Genomic DNA, 16422 nt, shown 5'->3' with positions numbered 1-16422 from the left:
ATTTCAGGATGACAATTTCCTTGGTAACTCTAAAATGTTTGCTACAGCCAAATTATTCCCTTATTTATTTTGTTACCCATCCAGAGGTACGTGGTCAGCACCATCCAGGAACTGCTCATTTCCTGCATGGATAGATGGTTGTTACAGATGTGGCAGAGTCTGAGGGTCAGAACTACAGCCCTGCCCTGTGCAAACCCTGTCAATCCTCTGCAAAGAAGCTGCTGTTCTGCACCCAAGGAGCTCCACAGCTACACCAAAAGGACAAATTAAAGCCCAGACAAAAAGAACAAGCCAGTCGAAAGAGCTACTTCTGTGTTGTGCTTCAGGACTGGGAAAATACTTAAAGTAACTCGACTAACAACAGTGTGACAGCTTGGAAAACTTAATGACAGGATTTCAGGAATTCTCAAGCAACATCTTGAATTAAAGATGTGGACTTATTGGCATGGCTGACATTACAGGCACTACTGATAGCAGCATTATCCTTGGACAAGGTACCTATACTGGCTAATGGAGCCACAGAAACAACTGCTCGAGCCACGCAGCTGAGCTGGGTTTGGCAAACTGGAAGCTCCATGGCAAGCTCCCAACAGCGACTGCTGGCAGCCAAAAACCACCTGCCCTAAATCTAAGTGCACATTGTGCTTGGAGCATCTGCCAGGGCAAAGGGAGAAGGAGTTTCATCAAGGGTGGAGACACAAGATCAAACAATCTATCCCGGACTTGAAAACACATCCACCCACATGGCAATCAGCACCTTGAGAAGGGGGGGGTGTTTCATCTTCTTTCTTCAGTTGCTTTAAGGAAAGCCAGAAGAAATCCAATAAATGGCAGGGAGTTGTTTGCCATGGACAAAGTGGTGCCAGCACTCCACCTTGCTCTGCTGGACTGCTTTTAGTGATTTATTTATTTATTTTTCCAGTATGAAGCTGTGCATGCCATGACTCTCTTCACTGAATTTAAGCAGGAGAGCGAGATTCATTTCATCACCTGTTCATTAACACGTTCTACACAACGCCACGAGTTCTGTATTTATTTAATTCTGAAGGAAATACCAGTGATGTCCATGTTTTCCTCCCATACACAGCTGAAGACAGGATTCATAATGCAGGCCTGGATTCTTATACTTTCCATCTTCATTTCAAAAAGTGTTTGAACTCAGGTTCTCACTCTATATGCAGTATCACTGCCATAACCTTGCTAGCTGGACTGTCAGGGATCACTGCCTCCACACAGGATTTATTACACATGCTATTTGGATTTCATCAAAGGGCAGGCTGTGGCTGCAGAGGGGAACTGTGGTTTATGTTTGAACATAAAACCTGCCTTTATTTTCCTAAGAGTACAAACAACAAGGGACTAGAGCAAGCAAAGGAACATCTCAGAATCAATGAGCTTCCAGCTCTGTATAATAAAGCTCTCGAGGACTGGGTCTGGCTCCTTTTCGTGACTGCTCAGGAATTCAGCAGCTGGAATGCAGTAGCACCAAGGAGACACTTGAATCAAGGGATCAAAAGGAACTGAGCTCCCAGAAGCAGCTGATTTTACTCCCACACGAGGAGAAACCACAGCAACAAGTACTTCTGCTCCTGAGAGGCCTTTAACCGCTGGAACATCAGGGCTGATGACCCTTGAGGCTACTGCAGATGGAGCTGGGTGCCAAAAAGGGAGGGAGATGCAAGCGAGCAGCTTTGCCAGGGCCGGCTTCCCTGCAGTGCTGTTTGCTCATCAGCCCCAAGAGCTGCCCTTGCACTTCCTCGTTTAGAGAGCTCTGTTCACCACAACGAGCTGCTTTTCCATCAGCTCCCTGAACCATCCAGCTGCTCTTTGCCCCTCATCCATTTAGAGACCACCCTCCTTGCTACTGCAGAACATTCTTACTGCCTTCAGAACCTGCTGTGATCAGCTACAGATGCTCTACAGCAACACAGGTCCAACCTGGCATCCCCTGTGTGTCCTCCACAACAGCAAAGCCCAATTCCCTGGTAAGACACAACTTTCAACACAACACACTAATCCTGGGATAATGCTGTTCACAAAATCATTCATTCCTGCCACTTCCAGGAGCTTCAAGATCAAGGAAATTGCCAAGAGGCCAGAAAAAGGCAGTGTGGCTTTAAAATATTCATATTGATAGCTCACTTTTAAAATTATTATTTTTGTTATTAATCCATGCTGTAGCCCCTGCAAAATGAATCAGATCTCACTTTGATGAATGCTGTTTGAAATGGTTGAAGTATTTAATGAGTTAATCTCCTTGGTGCCCCATCAATAGTGTTGCACAATTGTTCATTGTTACAATTTACTTCTTTTTTTTATTATTTCAACAAACCTGCACTGATAAGAAATGCCTTGCTAAAATTAGTTTCACTAATGACCTACCACTTACAATCTGAATTCATAGCTAGGTCAAAAAATAGTATTTACTTGATAACAGAGCTATAGAATAATCTGCTCAAACGCCACTTATGCACAAAGTATTATTTTTATCAGCCTTTGTCCCAGGCACAGACCTGAATTATGATAAATGGGAGCAGCCATATGTTGGGACAGCTGGAAAAGTCAGCAAATGAGCCACTTGCAGAAGGGACAAGGGAAGGAAGCAGGTTGCCAGTCTGAGCATGACATTTGCAGATGTGGTGTCTCAACCAGTACAGAGCAGGAGAAAAGGAAGGGATGGGACACAAATCTGTCACAAGGAATGCACATCTAATTTACTGTATAAAATAACTGGATTGAGAATGTCAGATTTTTATGTAAGGATAGGAAAAAATATGTTTATGAGTAAAGGTACTAATTCAACTGTGCCCAAGGTGACAGCATGCACACCTTGAAAAAATGAGCACTGGAAAAATGAGTCAAAAATGAGCTAGAAACAGGAGTGTTCCGGTGGGAGAGACACAAGAAATTCTGTTATGGAGGGAGGAAACATTTTTTTCATTTTGTTCTGTGCCTTCCAGAAGTCTGGAGACATTTCCCATCTCTAATCATCTAAGTATGCAACAGCAATAATCCTTACAAAGACAATTATTTAATTGCTCACCAGTCTGATCAGCAACTTTGATGTCAGTTTAAAACTCTTCAGGTGAGACCCTGGTCAGCTACAAAGGCAGAGTGCTCAGTCAGTCCGCACCGAGCACAGTCAGAACAGCGTGTCCAGGATTTCTGTGTCCTTTTGGCCAGGATCCTGTGCATCCAGGAGTGCCTGTGCTGCCAGGCACATCAGGGGATGCCCTTGAACAGCATCCACATCCTCATGTCCAGAGGCTGCTTCCGCTGGCCAGAGCAGGCTGGCACTGGCACCCCATTCCGAACGCTGGCTACACCTTCCCCGTGGGATGCACACAGTCCCTGGCTGGAAGCGCAGCTTGTGCTCTCCAGCAATAATCCATCTTCAGCCCCTCTTCAACACAGCTCCACCTGTGCTTCTCCACCTCGGAGATGCCTCCAAAAGCCTCTGTGTGTGGGCTCAGGAACCTCGGCAGGCTCAGCAGGTCCCAACAATCCAGCCAGGAGCAGATCCCGGAGCGCGGCACGCAGCTGGATTCGGCAGCGCTGCTGCTCCGAGCGTGCGAGCCCAAAGGAAGGGAATCTGGCCACGCACCAGCATTTTAATGAAGGAAGTGACATCCATTTACCACAGAGCAGAGAGTAAACAGGGCAGCCCGCCGGGGCAGGGTGCAAGGCAGAGCAGGAAAAAGCTGCAATGGGGCCGCAGGCGTTCAGCACAGCCACACACAGCTCTGCTGAAACGCCAGCACCTTCAATTAGTGCTGAGCCCAGAGAAGCACCAAAAGTCACTTCCCACTTGCGTGGTACAGAGCAAACCATCGTGCAGACAAAGCCCCTTTTATGCTGCTATAACCTGGTTTACATTGAGTAAAGCATTTGCCAGGTAAGCCCTTGGAAAATTGGCTTAGCTGAGAGGAAAATTACGAGTTCTTATATACATGAGAAAAACCCAGCAGGTATTCTAAGAGCATTTTGCAGCTGTACCAGTGCTTATCAGCATGCTCAGAGTAATCTGCAAGCTTACTCCCAGCAACCCTTGATGCTGTTTGGGAGGTTTACAGACAGATCTCCACCTGAAATCCCACCAGCACTGTTACAAGCACAAAGGACCTCAGCTTCGAGCACCTCTTTGAAACTAGAGAGCTGCAATTCCCATTTGGAAATGGAGAAAACTGGTTTAGAAAGCTGTGGGATTTAGAGAGTGTTGCCCAGAAAGCTAATTCAAAACAGACACCACCTTACTTGACTCCCAGCTTTGCACCTGGAATTGCAAACTCAACGCTTGCCCACTTTCCCTCTCCTCTGCAGCACAAGCAACACCAAATTTCCCCCATTTTAACATTAGAAGCTTGGAAATCCTGTTTTGTAAGGAACTGGATACCTGGGCTGAGTATTATTTTAATATAAGCTGTTTATTTTGACCCAAAGTTGCATTTTATAGATTGAAAAAATATTTAGATAAAAAGCTCTTCTTGCTATTAACTGTAATTAGGTCTCGAGACATGGGCCAAGATGGAAAGTCAACCGCCTTTTTCCTTTGCAAGTTAGTGACATTCTTCCAGCAATTTCACACAAAACAAAACAAAGTAATTAATGAACTCATGTGATTTTAGAAAATTATTTTTCTTACCCAGTCTATCTCAATTCCTTAGTCCCATACCTCTTCCCAAAGAATGTGCTGTGACCTCAGACTTATCTCCCTTCCCCTCTCCTGTTATGCTGAAAAACAGTTCCAAAAGCTGCTGTGCTCTCTCACACTGGTTTATATTCATCAGCAAGACTGAATTAAGTCAGTCGTAATATATAGCAGGAACCAAGTCAGGAGGAGAAGAAAGGAGGCTCTGGAGAAGTAAGATTCCAGAGTACTGTTTTGTTACCATTCCCAGCATCCTGCATGGGTGGATGTGTGTCTCTATCCTTAGTTTCACACCCAAAAGTGTCACTGAAGGTGGAAGCTCTCCACCAAAACGTCAGCAAGGAGCAGTCCATGAATCCTGAACTATCCCCTACCAACTCAACCAGTCCTTTTCATTCTGGAGAAAGAGGTTCATTCCTATCCTCACAGGTTTTCTTGGATTCAGCTGCATGGGTCATTGCTAAAACTGTAATTGCAATAGGTAGCAATAAATTGCTCAATGAAAACCTGAACATTTAAATAACTGTGCAGCTTCCCTAACCAGCCCTACTCCAGGGAGGATTGTTATTCCATTCCATCCAGATTTCATCCTAAAACCCACCTAGACCACTCTTCCATGACAGCCACGTGGCAATAGCTGGGGGAGGTTTCCAGGATGTGTGCCCACCTGGAAGCCAGAAAGTGGCTCCAAAGGCACAGCAGGAGCTTTTCAGGGAGTCCTCCTCCTCTCCCACACTACAAATACCTCCCTCTCTCAGCAAATTTTACAATGCCCAGAATAGAACCTTGCTGAAAATAAGTTTCTGCTGTGCTGCAAAACACTGCTGTGAACTAAGTGACTTCAGTGTTTGGGTATTGCAAACAAACAGGAGCAGATCCACAGTTTAACCACGGAACAGCTTTGAATCCCCTCTGCTGGAAGGTGATTTCACCATGGAAGAAGGTAACCACTGTCAGAGGGTTTAATGATACCTTTCTCCTATATGGGGGAATTCAGGGAGCTGGAGAAAAAAGGGGAGAAGAAAGGATATAAATTTGCATTTTCATCACATCTCGAGTTCCCAACTTCACGTAAAAAGAGATCAAGCTATTTCCATTGAAATCCTTGGCCCCAAAGGCCTGTGATGACAACTACACATCTTGTTTCATTATGACAACTGGATTAATTACATATTCACCAACAGTTCATCTTTGGAATGAAGCACAAGCATATGGGGGCAGTTGAAGGGAGAAGAGAGAGGTGCATTATCCCAGATTCAGCTCCTCAAACTGGAGGTTGGACAGAATCAGCCAGAATTCCAGTAAGTTTCCCTGAAACTGGGATTGCAGTTGGCCTTAAAGCTCCATGGACTCTGGGCTATCACTGTGTCCCAGGCACCCCAAACTGAGAGTGTTTGCTGAAAAATTACAACACCAGTTAGAAATCCTGGAAATTACTTGTCATGCCAAACTATGGGTTTATTTTTAACCAGGAAACTTCTAAATTTCGCCCCTCCAAAATCAAAATATAGCCTCAAAATTCTTTGCATGCCAAGCCTACTCTTCTCCCCACCTTATTCCAGGAGCTGCTGGTAGAAAATCAACCTAAACCCCATGGAATTTATACAAGTGGAAAAGTGTACATGCAGTGGGACTGGAGGCACCACAGCTCTGTGCAGAGTGGCAGGCAACCTCTAACCTATTTAACTGGAGCCTGAAACAACATAATTTTTATTTGGCTGGACTGAAACAGATCTGGATGTATATAACTGAGGCACATCATAACAAGTGCAAACACTGCAGACTCATTTCATAGCTATGCCTATTCCAAATTAATCTGAATTCAAATCCAAACTAGGTGCTGAAATAGAACAAAATGCAGCTGCAGATCTTCTCCTTCGGCACACACGTACAAACACGAGCACAGCCATCACATCCGACACGGTGTGGGAAGCTCTGCCCTCCCAGGCTGCAGAAACACTTAGAAATTAGTCAGCAGTTAAAAAAAGGTCCAGGATGTTGAATACACACCTGAGGACTGGTTTTGTTCCTGAGATAACAAAAGGTAATGCCATTAAAAAGTGAGTTTATTTATAGTTTAGTCACCTTATCTGTCGACAAGGGAAAACATCCCTCTTATCTGAAGGAAGTTAATACAGGTGGAACTTTGAGAGGGACTTTGAAGTTGTACTCTTAAAGCATTTCCATAAATACTATTTTTGTGCCAATCTCCATTTAGCACGGAAGCATTTGAAATTCAGAATTGCAGCCCTGGAGAAGAGCTCGAAAACTGAGGGAAAGTTCAAGCCTTACTACCCAGTGTCTGCTATCAGGACTAGCATGAACTCTCTACAGCATTCATGGGACAGATGTTGTGGAAAAGTCCATTTCCAGCCATCTGCAGTGTTTGTTTCTAGGGCTAAAAGGTTCTACATTGGTTCCTTTACCACCATCCTTGTTCCACTGCTGTGCCTCTCTCTCCCTCCAGCCTCAATCTCTGCAGAACATTAAGGACTGAGAAATCCAAAACAAAGCAGCCTGAAATCTTGGCTTTATTCAAACAAACACGAACAAATCCAATAGCCATCTGGTCCCATGGTTGTGGTTACTAAGTTGAGGGGGCACATCCTGAGGAGATTCTGCAAGAGCTCACACAGGAGCTCACAAACCATTCAAGTAAACATTTGTCTCTGGGAACTAAAGCCATGATCCAAAAAAAAAATAGGTAGTTCTCCTTTACTGCCACATCTCTCTCTATATATATATATATAATGGCAGAACATTCAAGTTCTTTGTCAAGCCTTTTCATCACCTGTGTGAAGCACCAACAGAGGCAGGACCGGCATCCTTTGATGGCAGAGCTCACCTAAACCCGCCCAATTCATGGGATCAAACAGAAAGTGCTGAACGTGGAATCGCTGCAGGATCCAACCTGCAGGGAATGTATTTTTACCAAAGACTGAGAGGACAGGAGGTAAGCAAAGCTTCAGACAGGGACCTGCATCTCCTGGATTCCCTACCTTTGTCACAGAGGGGAAATTTCCCATATATGGCCCAAGCCGACAGAGTCACATTTCAGTGCAGGCTCTTGGCAAGCCCAGACATTCAGACATCATGAGTCAGTGCTCCAGAATCACTGGGGTTTATAAACCAAAAAATCTACTTCATTTGGGTTTTTTTTAATTCACCTTCTGTTGGGGTTTTTTTCCTCAACCTTTGCAGTACACAGGCACCATCACATTTTCATTTTGCTTCTCTGTAACTGGCAGGAGCATTTCTTTCCACTCTGGGTTTTCTTTTGCTTTGCAAAACGACAGACAAGATTTTCATATTGGACTAAATCATGGTGTTGGGACATGAGGAATAAAACCAGACCAACTATCATGGAGGTTTGGAACAGATATAAAGCTCTCTTGTACTTTCACATAGCCCTCTAACAACAAAGACTTATTTTTAAAATAAAACCTCAAAACATCTTCACTTCCGTCCTCAGATCCCAAACAAACAGCAATTTATCTGGTATTTCAGCACAAGCAGACATGACTGCTGCCAGTAAGAAGCTCCCTATGACAATATTTTCCACCACTGACCTGATAACATCAACATGACCTTTCTTTTCTTTTGAACTCTACTTTTCCCAGTTCAATAGTTCAGCAGAAACTGACCCGTTTTTACACAAACAAAATCAGATACCAGACATTCCATTTTAAAAAGAAATTGTAATCTGCATTTCAAGAAATACCATTGTGTTGATAATTGGGATAATTTTCAGATTAGTAATGGGACAAATGGGGGCAAATGTGGGACAATTCAGGGTGAGGATTTTTGGTTTCAGTCTCCAGCTCTGTAAGTTTGGGCCACTTCAGTTCTCTGTGCTTGAGTTTTCCATAAGCAAAATACAGGTAATGCCCCATCAGGGAATGGAATCAATATTTCATTTCTTTAAAGCAGTACTGTATTCATAATGGAATTCAATACTTTCAGAGAACTACAGAGCTCATGGAAGGGAAGAAATGCTGAGAGTGAACAACCTCCTCGCACTTGTGCAGAGCATCCTAACAATTTTACATTAGAACAAAACACAATATTTTTAAAAAACCAGGACAAAGCAAGATAATATATATAAAAAAAAAGGACAAAGCAAGATAATTTTGAGGCCAAATTAGTGTTTCACACATGTACAAAAGACAATGCAAGTCCCATTCATTTTTTGGTGGTTTATTTTTTGGTTGGAATTGGTTTGAAGGCTTTCCCAGTTCACAATGAAAATTATGGTCAATGTGCAGAATAAAATAGTGCTCAAAGTTTTTTGCTTAAAGGGATATTTCAACTTAAAAGTGTTACTGACAAATGTGGCCTTGTTAAAAAAAAACAACAAAACAAAAAAAAGACAAACATTCTTGGGACTTGAGACAAGATAAGGTGTGAAGGAGGCAGCACGCTGTCAAACTGCTGGTTAGGAAAACATCAAGGGTTTTCAATTTCAAATCTGTTGTGTATATTGTAAAAACTCTCTTTTCCTTAAGAGTTTAGAAGATTTGGTCAATACATTTAATCTGTTTCCTCCATAATCAAGTATTAAGGCTGATCAGGCAAGCACACAGGGGACAGTAATACCCTTTTCTTCACATTTTCTTTTATTAGGGGAATTTTTAGGAAATACTACCATGGACTAGATTTAATTTCAAGCCTGCAGCTCTTATTCCTGCCAGAGAGATGAAAGCTTTAGCTCATGTTCTTAAGAGCCACATCCAGAAGTAAAAAAGCAAGCTCAGGCCTCCAGAACAATGTCTAAGCAAGCGACTTTGGCTTTGGGCAGAGCAGCACTGAGGGAGACAGGCCTCATTCCAAGAACGATCATCTTACTTCCCTCAGACAAAGTAAAGCCTTTCATGAATCAGGCTGGGCTCTGGCCTACATTCTGTTGTATGAAAAGGCTTCATTATATGCAGTTGAACACATTGTTTGAAAACCTGATATAAATGGCTTTTACCACAGCAAGAGCTGAACAAACTGAAATCGTGCAATGTTGAGGGTTCCAAGGGACCAAAATGACAAAACTGTAATAAATGTGTTGTGTGTTATCTCTAAAACACACATAGTTTAAACCTTGAAATAGGTTTTCACTCCTGGCAGAGTTCAGAGGTGGTATCAGGGTGATCAGATAAGGTTATTTGCAGATTTAAGGTGTCTCTGAAGGCAGATAAAAAGAAATGCTGCAAGTGCTTTGTTTCTAAGTGTGTTATTTTGCCATACACATGTAGTCATTTACAGGTGCTTTGAATCCCAGCTGCACACCTTGTAGGCATTCCAAGTCGCTCCTGAAGCCCAGCAGCGAGCTGAACAACGTATTTCAATTCTTTCCAGGAATTCCTTCACTCAGAATGACATTCCTGACTTAGGTATTTTACACTGCAAAAATCTGTCTGTGATTTGTATTCCAAGTCAGAGGAGCAAGTAACAAATAGTATAAATAACAGCAGGAATAGAAAAGTAGTTTGCCAAAAAGAAGGTTGATGGTTTGGGCTTTATTGAATTCATGCTTCAACTCCCTCTCGTTTCTATTCTGCATAAGAGACAAAATCTTGCTCCTCCTACCCCAGAGCTCTCTGCACAAGAAGATGCACAGTGACAGACTAGGTCTGACTGAGCTGACAAGGAACTCCATGATCCCCTACAACGACCGATAAACCTTCCCATCTGAGAAACATAAGGGATGGATTATGCAATATCAGCCTCTGTCTGACTGGCAGAAACCTGGCCCTGAGCTCCAAGAGCATGAAACAGCCCCTACATAAAAACCAGCTACAGTTTCTACTTTTTGGATTATACAGTCAAAGGGGACTTGGAAATCTACACTTTACTTGGAATCTGAAAAATAAACTGTTTCCAAACTCTCCTGCAATGCTTGTGCAACGGCCTCAAGACAGGCAGGGATCTGGCCAGCTGTGCCACCAGCTACAGAAGCTGCATTTTAGAACTCACCCTTCTTTGGAACAATTGGAACTTTCTCCAGGCCAAAGTCTGCACACAGAGCTCAGTGTTTCCCTGCAAGTACACAACAGCTCCATTATTGTTTAACTACCAAAAACCAGCTCCAACAATCTATCAAGCTTGACATTCTATCCATCTCTGCTGCTAGCCCAGACTGCTGGGCATATATATAGGAAGAGGTTCATGGATTCAGTAAGAAAAGTTATTTTGTTAATCTAAACAGAGATTTCCCTTCTTTTAACCATTAATTTGCCATTTTAAAAACTGTTCAGGAACCCAGAGGCCTGCTTGTCCTCCAGACCATCAAATTCAAGTGTCTATAAAGAAATCTATTCCAGCAGATGAATAAAAGCTCCCTTTTAAGATACACATAAATTCAAAGGCAATCCCACAGAGAAGGAATTGCTCACTGCCTCAGAGCTGCAATACCAGTTGTGGTTCCAGCCTGGCCACGATTATTTTAACACCAAGCTACAGCAGAGCATTAAGCTGCTGCTTATCACCCTCCGTGCCCAGGGACAGCACAGCTCGGCAGTTTCCCCAGTAATCACAGCTCAGAAACAGCAACCCTTCCATGGAAGCAAACACATCAATGCATGATGCAGCCTCATGGAGGATGACCTCAAACACAGGAATTACTCAGCTGAGTGACGCCAGCAAGCCGAGTCTCTGGGTCAAGGACACCTGGGAACCATCCACTGGTGCCAGCAGTCATTCTTCTCTGAGCAAGGTATTTTGACAGCAGCAAAAAGTAGCATCACATCAGTTTCAGTCTGGAATTCTGTGGGATGCAGTTCCTGACTCATATGGGGAAAAGCCAAAGCAATAGAAGTTCAAGTGGTGTGGATTCAATGATGCCACCTGTGACACTGCAATTTGAAATTATCCATGTGTATATATAGAATACATAATGCCCAAAGGAACCATCCTTCTGCAGCAGAGGTTACCACGCAACAAGCTACTCCCAAATGAGAGTATGTAAAATTTAAATTACATTTAATGAGTTTCTAATCTCACTTAACATCAGCCTAAACTAAAAGATTCAAAGCATATGCTGCTTAAGTATATTCTTATAAGCACATCCCACAACCTTCTGAACATAAATAAAGAGGTGGCAGCATTAAAAAAGCTGATGTTTAATGAATATTTTAATCTCCACTGAAATAAAATGTGGAAATTCCTATTCCAAGACTATTTGGCAGAGGAGCCAGAGGGCATGAGAGAAAGAAGCCTGATTAATATTTTTGAGTGAACTGAAAACCTCAAGAGCAATTAATGTGAAGAAGTTGTAGATTTTACAGACACTGAAAAGAATTAACAGCATCTCAGAAAACAATTCTTTCTTTAGAAAGTCCCTTATGGGAGCATAAATTTAACAAGCCAGAAAGGTCTTTCAGAGGTTAGAAAAAACCATCTCAGTTCTGAGGAAACCAGCTGAGAAAGAAGGAAAAACCTAATACAAACTCTGAATTCTTGACCTGACAGTCAAACGCTTGGTTTCTTAAAGAAGAGGGTAATTTTTCAACCTTGCAATGTTGTTTGAAGACTAAATAATCAACTTTAGAGGCACCTACCAGCAGGGGGTTGGAAACCTTTGCATGCAGGTGAGTCCTGGTCCTGACATCAGCCCAGCAGTGATGGGATTCTCCCCACCTGTGAAACAGAGATTCCACTTATTCACCACTGCAAAGCATTCCCTGCTCCCTGAGTGCCAGCTGAGGGAAGTTCACACTGCCGTTCCTGGCTTTTGTAAGGACAGTGCCTGGGAAGGGGAGGAAAACAGGCTCCATGGGAAACCACAGAGGATAATGACTGGGATTACTTTGGGGAGCAGGAGCCAGGCTGGGGTTTCACAATAGGCAATCAGGGGAGGGCTGGGGAAACATTTGTAGCAGGTAAATAAATACATGGAAGTACAGAGCACAAAGCACAGGCAGCAAACAGGAGCATCACACACCTCACCAGGGCTCTGGCTGTAGCACTTCCAGAGCTCAGTCCACACTCAAGAATCCAGACTACCAGCATTATCCAGGGAGTTTAAAGTCAGGTTATGCCTGTAGTCAGAGCTCAGCCTAGAGAGAAGAACCAATTTCCCTTATTTTTAACTACCTATTTTAAACTGAAAGGTCCCCTCTCCCTGCTCAGCAGCAGGTCACACACAGCTGTGTCCAAAAAGGGGCCCCTGTGCACACACTTCTCTGCATCTCACCTTATCCTGCTGCCCACTGTGTGTTTCATTAAGCACAACAACTTGGTTCAATGCACTTTGGTTTCTTATCTTCAGGTCAGGCTCTGTATCCCTCAGGACTGGTCAGAAAGTTTAGAGAAGATATGGAGCCAGAGAATCTTTAATTACGTGATCTTTAAGGTCCTTCTAATCCAGTCCACTCTGTGATTCCATATCCTATGAAAACACACTCTGAGGGACAGGAAAGTAGCCCAACCCTAATTAAACACCATTTTTCCTACAGTGAAACCAACACACCCTAGGTGAGGAGAGCATTTTACCTGGCCAGTCCTGAGGACACAAACTGCAGTGCTGGGTCAGACACAGCCTGCTCAGCTCCACTGCCTGCTCTGTGCTGGCCTGGGAGAGCCAGAGGACAGGCAGGCACACAGAGCAGACCGTGGAAATCTGCTTCCACCCCTCCAGGCAAAACCTGGTTCAAAGTCCAAACTACAGGTTTAATAACAGCATTGGCAGCTCAGCTCATGCTTGAGCTTGATTGAAGAGTTTACAATCTCAGTCGTGATTAACAACTTGCACAAGAAGTGAAAATGACACCATTTAACAAACAAAACAACACAAACCCACCCTGAAGTCAACAACAATAAAGAGAAAACTGAAGATGTGCAGAAGACAGATTTCAGTCAAACTCAACTAGTGACCACTGTCCTCCCAAAAACTCCTATATATGATTCCTTTGTACTCTCAGTGCAGAGCAGTGCATTCAGCTCTCATTTTAGGAGCCAAATCACATGGTACCTGACAATGAGAAACAGTGAGCCTCACTGAAAGCCATCCTACTTTTTCTACCCTACAATTAAACACAATACTTAAATGATGGGTTCAAAACTATTCCAATTCAGCAAAAACTTGAGCAATTAAGCATTAACCCATGAGCACCACTGTCAAGGCAATCAGCCTTTAATTAAAAGTTCAGTAGCTACAGCTGAGTGGATAAGCAGACACAGAGTGCTGCAGCTGGGTAATCCTGCTCCAGGATCTCCAGACCCCCATGGGAAACACAACAGCCCAAGGTGTTTGTTTTGGTTCATTAGACCCAGTTGTGCCACCAAAACCAATTATGATTACAGAGAAGGACTACAAGATCCCCCTCCCCATCACTGTGGGCACAAATGTGTTAAGGAGATTCAGTATTTGATAGGTGGAGGTAGGTAAACCCAGGGATCTGGAATTTGTAATAAACATTTAAAGCTCATAGCTTTCTGCTCCACTTCTCAGCTCTGGAAAAATGAGGTAACAGTGGGAAGACAAAGAGTTAAAACTCTTTTTGTTTATGCAATCATGTATATGCCTTAATGATCATCTATCTTAAAATCTGAGCTTCAAAGTGTTGAAATACAACCCACCACAGCATAAACACAATAAAATACCAACTTACAATACACCTGTCATCTCCCATCCTAATGATATGGAGAGCTAAAAAAGCTTCTTGTACATCCATTAAGTTCTTCAGCAAGTCCACAATGAGGTCAGAAAGAACAGAAAACTGCCACAAGTCCCTGCACAGCTGTGAAACAGTTCTCCCAAACCAACAGCTGAGGTTATGTCCTGTGCTCCCCAAGGAAGACACGCTGTGCGTCAGAGAAGAGGAAGTGAGCTCAAATGAAACACAGAAACAAACCCCTTTAAACCCCTTTTGTCTCAGCCAATTAAACATTACCCTGAGCACAGCTTAATCTAAGAGGCACAAAATTAAACCGTTCCTATCTACCTGTAGTGTTACACTTGACTAAGCACGCCTGGCTGTCCTTGCAGTGTTGGGAAACACGGGAGTTTTTGGTGTGAGGTTTTTTTCTCGAGTGCAACTGGTTCTTTATTACAGGGTCAAACACTGAGCCTCTCCATCCTCAGCCTTTTAACCTGAGGAGACTCAGGCAGGACTCTGTTCTCACTGCAGAGCTGACATTTATTAACCTGCAGACACCGAAATACTGCTAAGAAACCAGAGGATGAGTCAATACTTTCCCCACAGGAAACACCTTGACCTGCTTACAGGAACAAACTGCTCAGATGACTTCTATTTTCTGAAGAACTTTTGCTTTCTGCAGCAAAGGAAGGACTTGCTCAGCTTTCACTTTGCAGTACGCCCCCAGTTTTGAGCAGAGAAGGAAATAATTTGGGTCCTTAACATCAAATTACACTTTGGACATACTAAAATGCAAAGAGACAATAATTTAAGCAGAGAGCTCTACAGAAGGCTGGTGCTTATCCAGAATTCCTCAGCTCTCATAGCAATTTGAGCAGAATAACCTACTGAACCCCAGAGGGCATTGGGGAGCAGAATTCAGAAAGGAAAGAGTTGCTCATAACCACTTTTAAACATGAAAAAAAGAGGTTGCACCAGAGTCCCACTCCCCCTCATTAGGGAAATCCTGTGAGGGAGCCCCTTGACCCCATCTCCCCAAAACAAAACCCAGGTGCTGCACCTGTCCCAACCCGAGCAGCCCCATCCCCCCCGCCCTGTGCCCGCCAAGCTCTGGCAGCCCCTCCTGCCCTCTGTCCCCCTACACCTGCCAACAACCCAATCCAGAGCCATTCCCGCACCCCACAGCCCCTGGATAAGCCTCAGTGACCACTCCACAGCCTCATGGACCCCATGTGTACCTACCCCCCGCCCTTACCCCACCCACCCCTTCTCCACCCTGGCAGCCCACATTGCCCCACACCGCCGAACCTTGGCAGCACCCTCAAAGCCTCACACACCCCCCCCCAAACCTGGCAGCACCCTCAAAGCCTCACACACACCCCCACAAACCTGGCAGTCTCCTCACTGCCCCACACCACCAAACCTGGCAGCCTCTCCCACCGCCCCCCTCCAAAGCCTCAAACACGTCCCCAAACCTGCCAGCCCCCTCTGTACCCCAGTGCTCCACACTCCCCAAACCTGGCAGCTCCCTCAGTGCTCCACCCCCCAAAACCCCGTCAGCCTCCCTGAAGCTTCACACACACCCAAACCCCCCCCCAAACACGGCAGCCCCCCTACCATCTCAGCCCCTCCCAGGCCTCACAGCCCCACATACCCCTCACACCTGGCAGCCCCTTCAGTGCCCCACAGCCCCTCCAACACCAGCAGGGCCCCAGCCGCCTCACCTTCCCCCTGAGGAGCCGCGTCCCGGGTGGCGGCGGGGCCGGCAGGCCTGGAGCGGGCGGTCCCGTCCCGATGCCTGCGCTCGGCGGCGGCGGCGCTATGGCAACTGCCCGCGGGGCCGGGCGGGCGGAGCGGCCCCAGGGGCGCCGGGTGGTGCTGCAGTGCCCCCTGGCGGCCAGGAGGACTCAGCGGCTCCGAGCAGCGAGGGTTCGAGACCCGCCGCGGGCAGGTGGGAAGAGGAGGGGACACTGCGGGGTCCTCTGTGCGCTGGGGGAGTCTCTTGGGTGTTCACGGGGCTTATCAGCATTGTACGGGAAGTGAACATACACGGAGAGATCACAGAATCAGTCAGGATGGAAAACACCCCATCGAGCAGACCAGAGCACTGAGTGCCACGTCCAGTCTTTCCTTGAACGCCCCACGGATGGTGACTTCACCACCGCCCTGAGCAGCCCATTCCAATGT

The 16422-nt window shown here is 45.0% G+C and overlaps 1 protein-coding gene across 3 annotated transcripts in view; it reads right to left on the bottom strand.

Moving 5' to 3' along the window:
• Positions 1 to 16056, bottom strand: part of RFFL (ring finger and FYVE like domain containing E3 ubiquitin protein ligase) — a 29866-nt gene extending 13810 nt beyond the window's left edge. The window contains exons 1-2 of one of the 3 annotated variants that reach the window (XM_082294534.1): positions 15960 to 16056; positions 12196 to 12274 (exon numbers count right to left, since the gene is read on the bottom strand). The gene's annotated coding sequence lies outside the window, so the exon portion shown is untranslated. Of the gene's footprint in view, positions 1 to 3043; positions 3154 to 12195; positions 12275 to 12578; positions 12637 to 15959 lie in introns of those variants that run through there. The other 2 variants (XM_082294535.1, XM_082294536.1) reach the window with 2 other exon arrangements.
• Between the last annotated feature and the right edge of the window lie 366 nt (positions 16057 to 16422).

This window comes from Coloeus monedula (genome assembly GCF_965178545.1).
Source record: "Coloeus monedula genome assembly, chromosome: 20".
Taxonomy (NCBI): Eukaryota; Metazoa; Chordata; class Aves; order Passeriformes; family Corvidae; genus Coloeus; species Coloeus monedula.
This window is presented reverse-complemented; position numbering and strand designations above follow the sequence as displayed.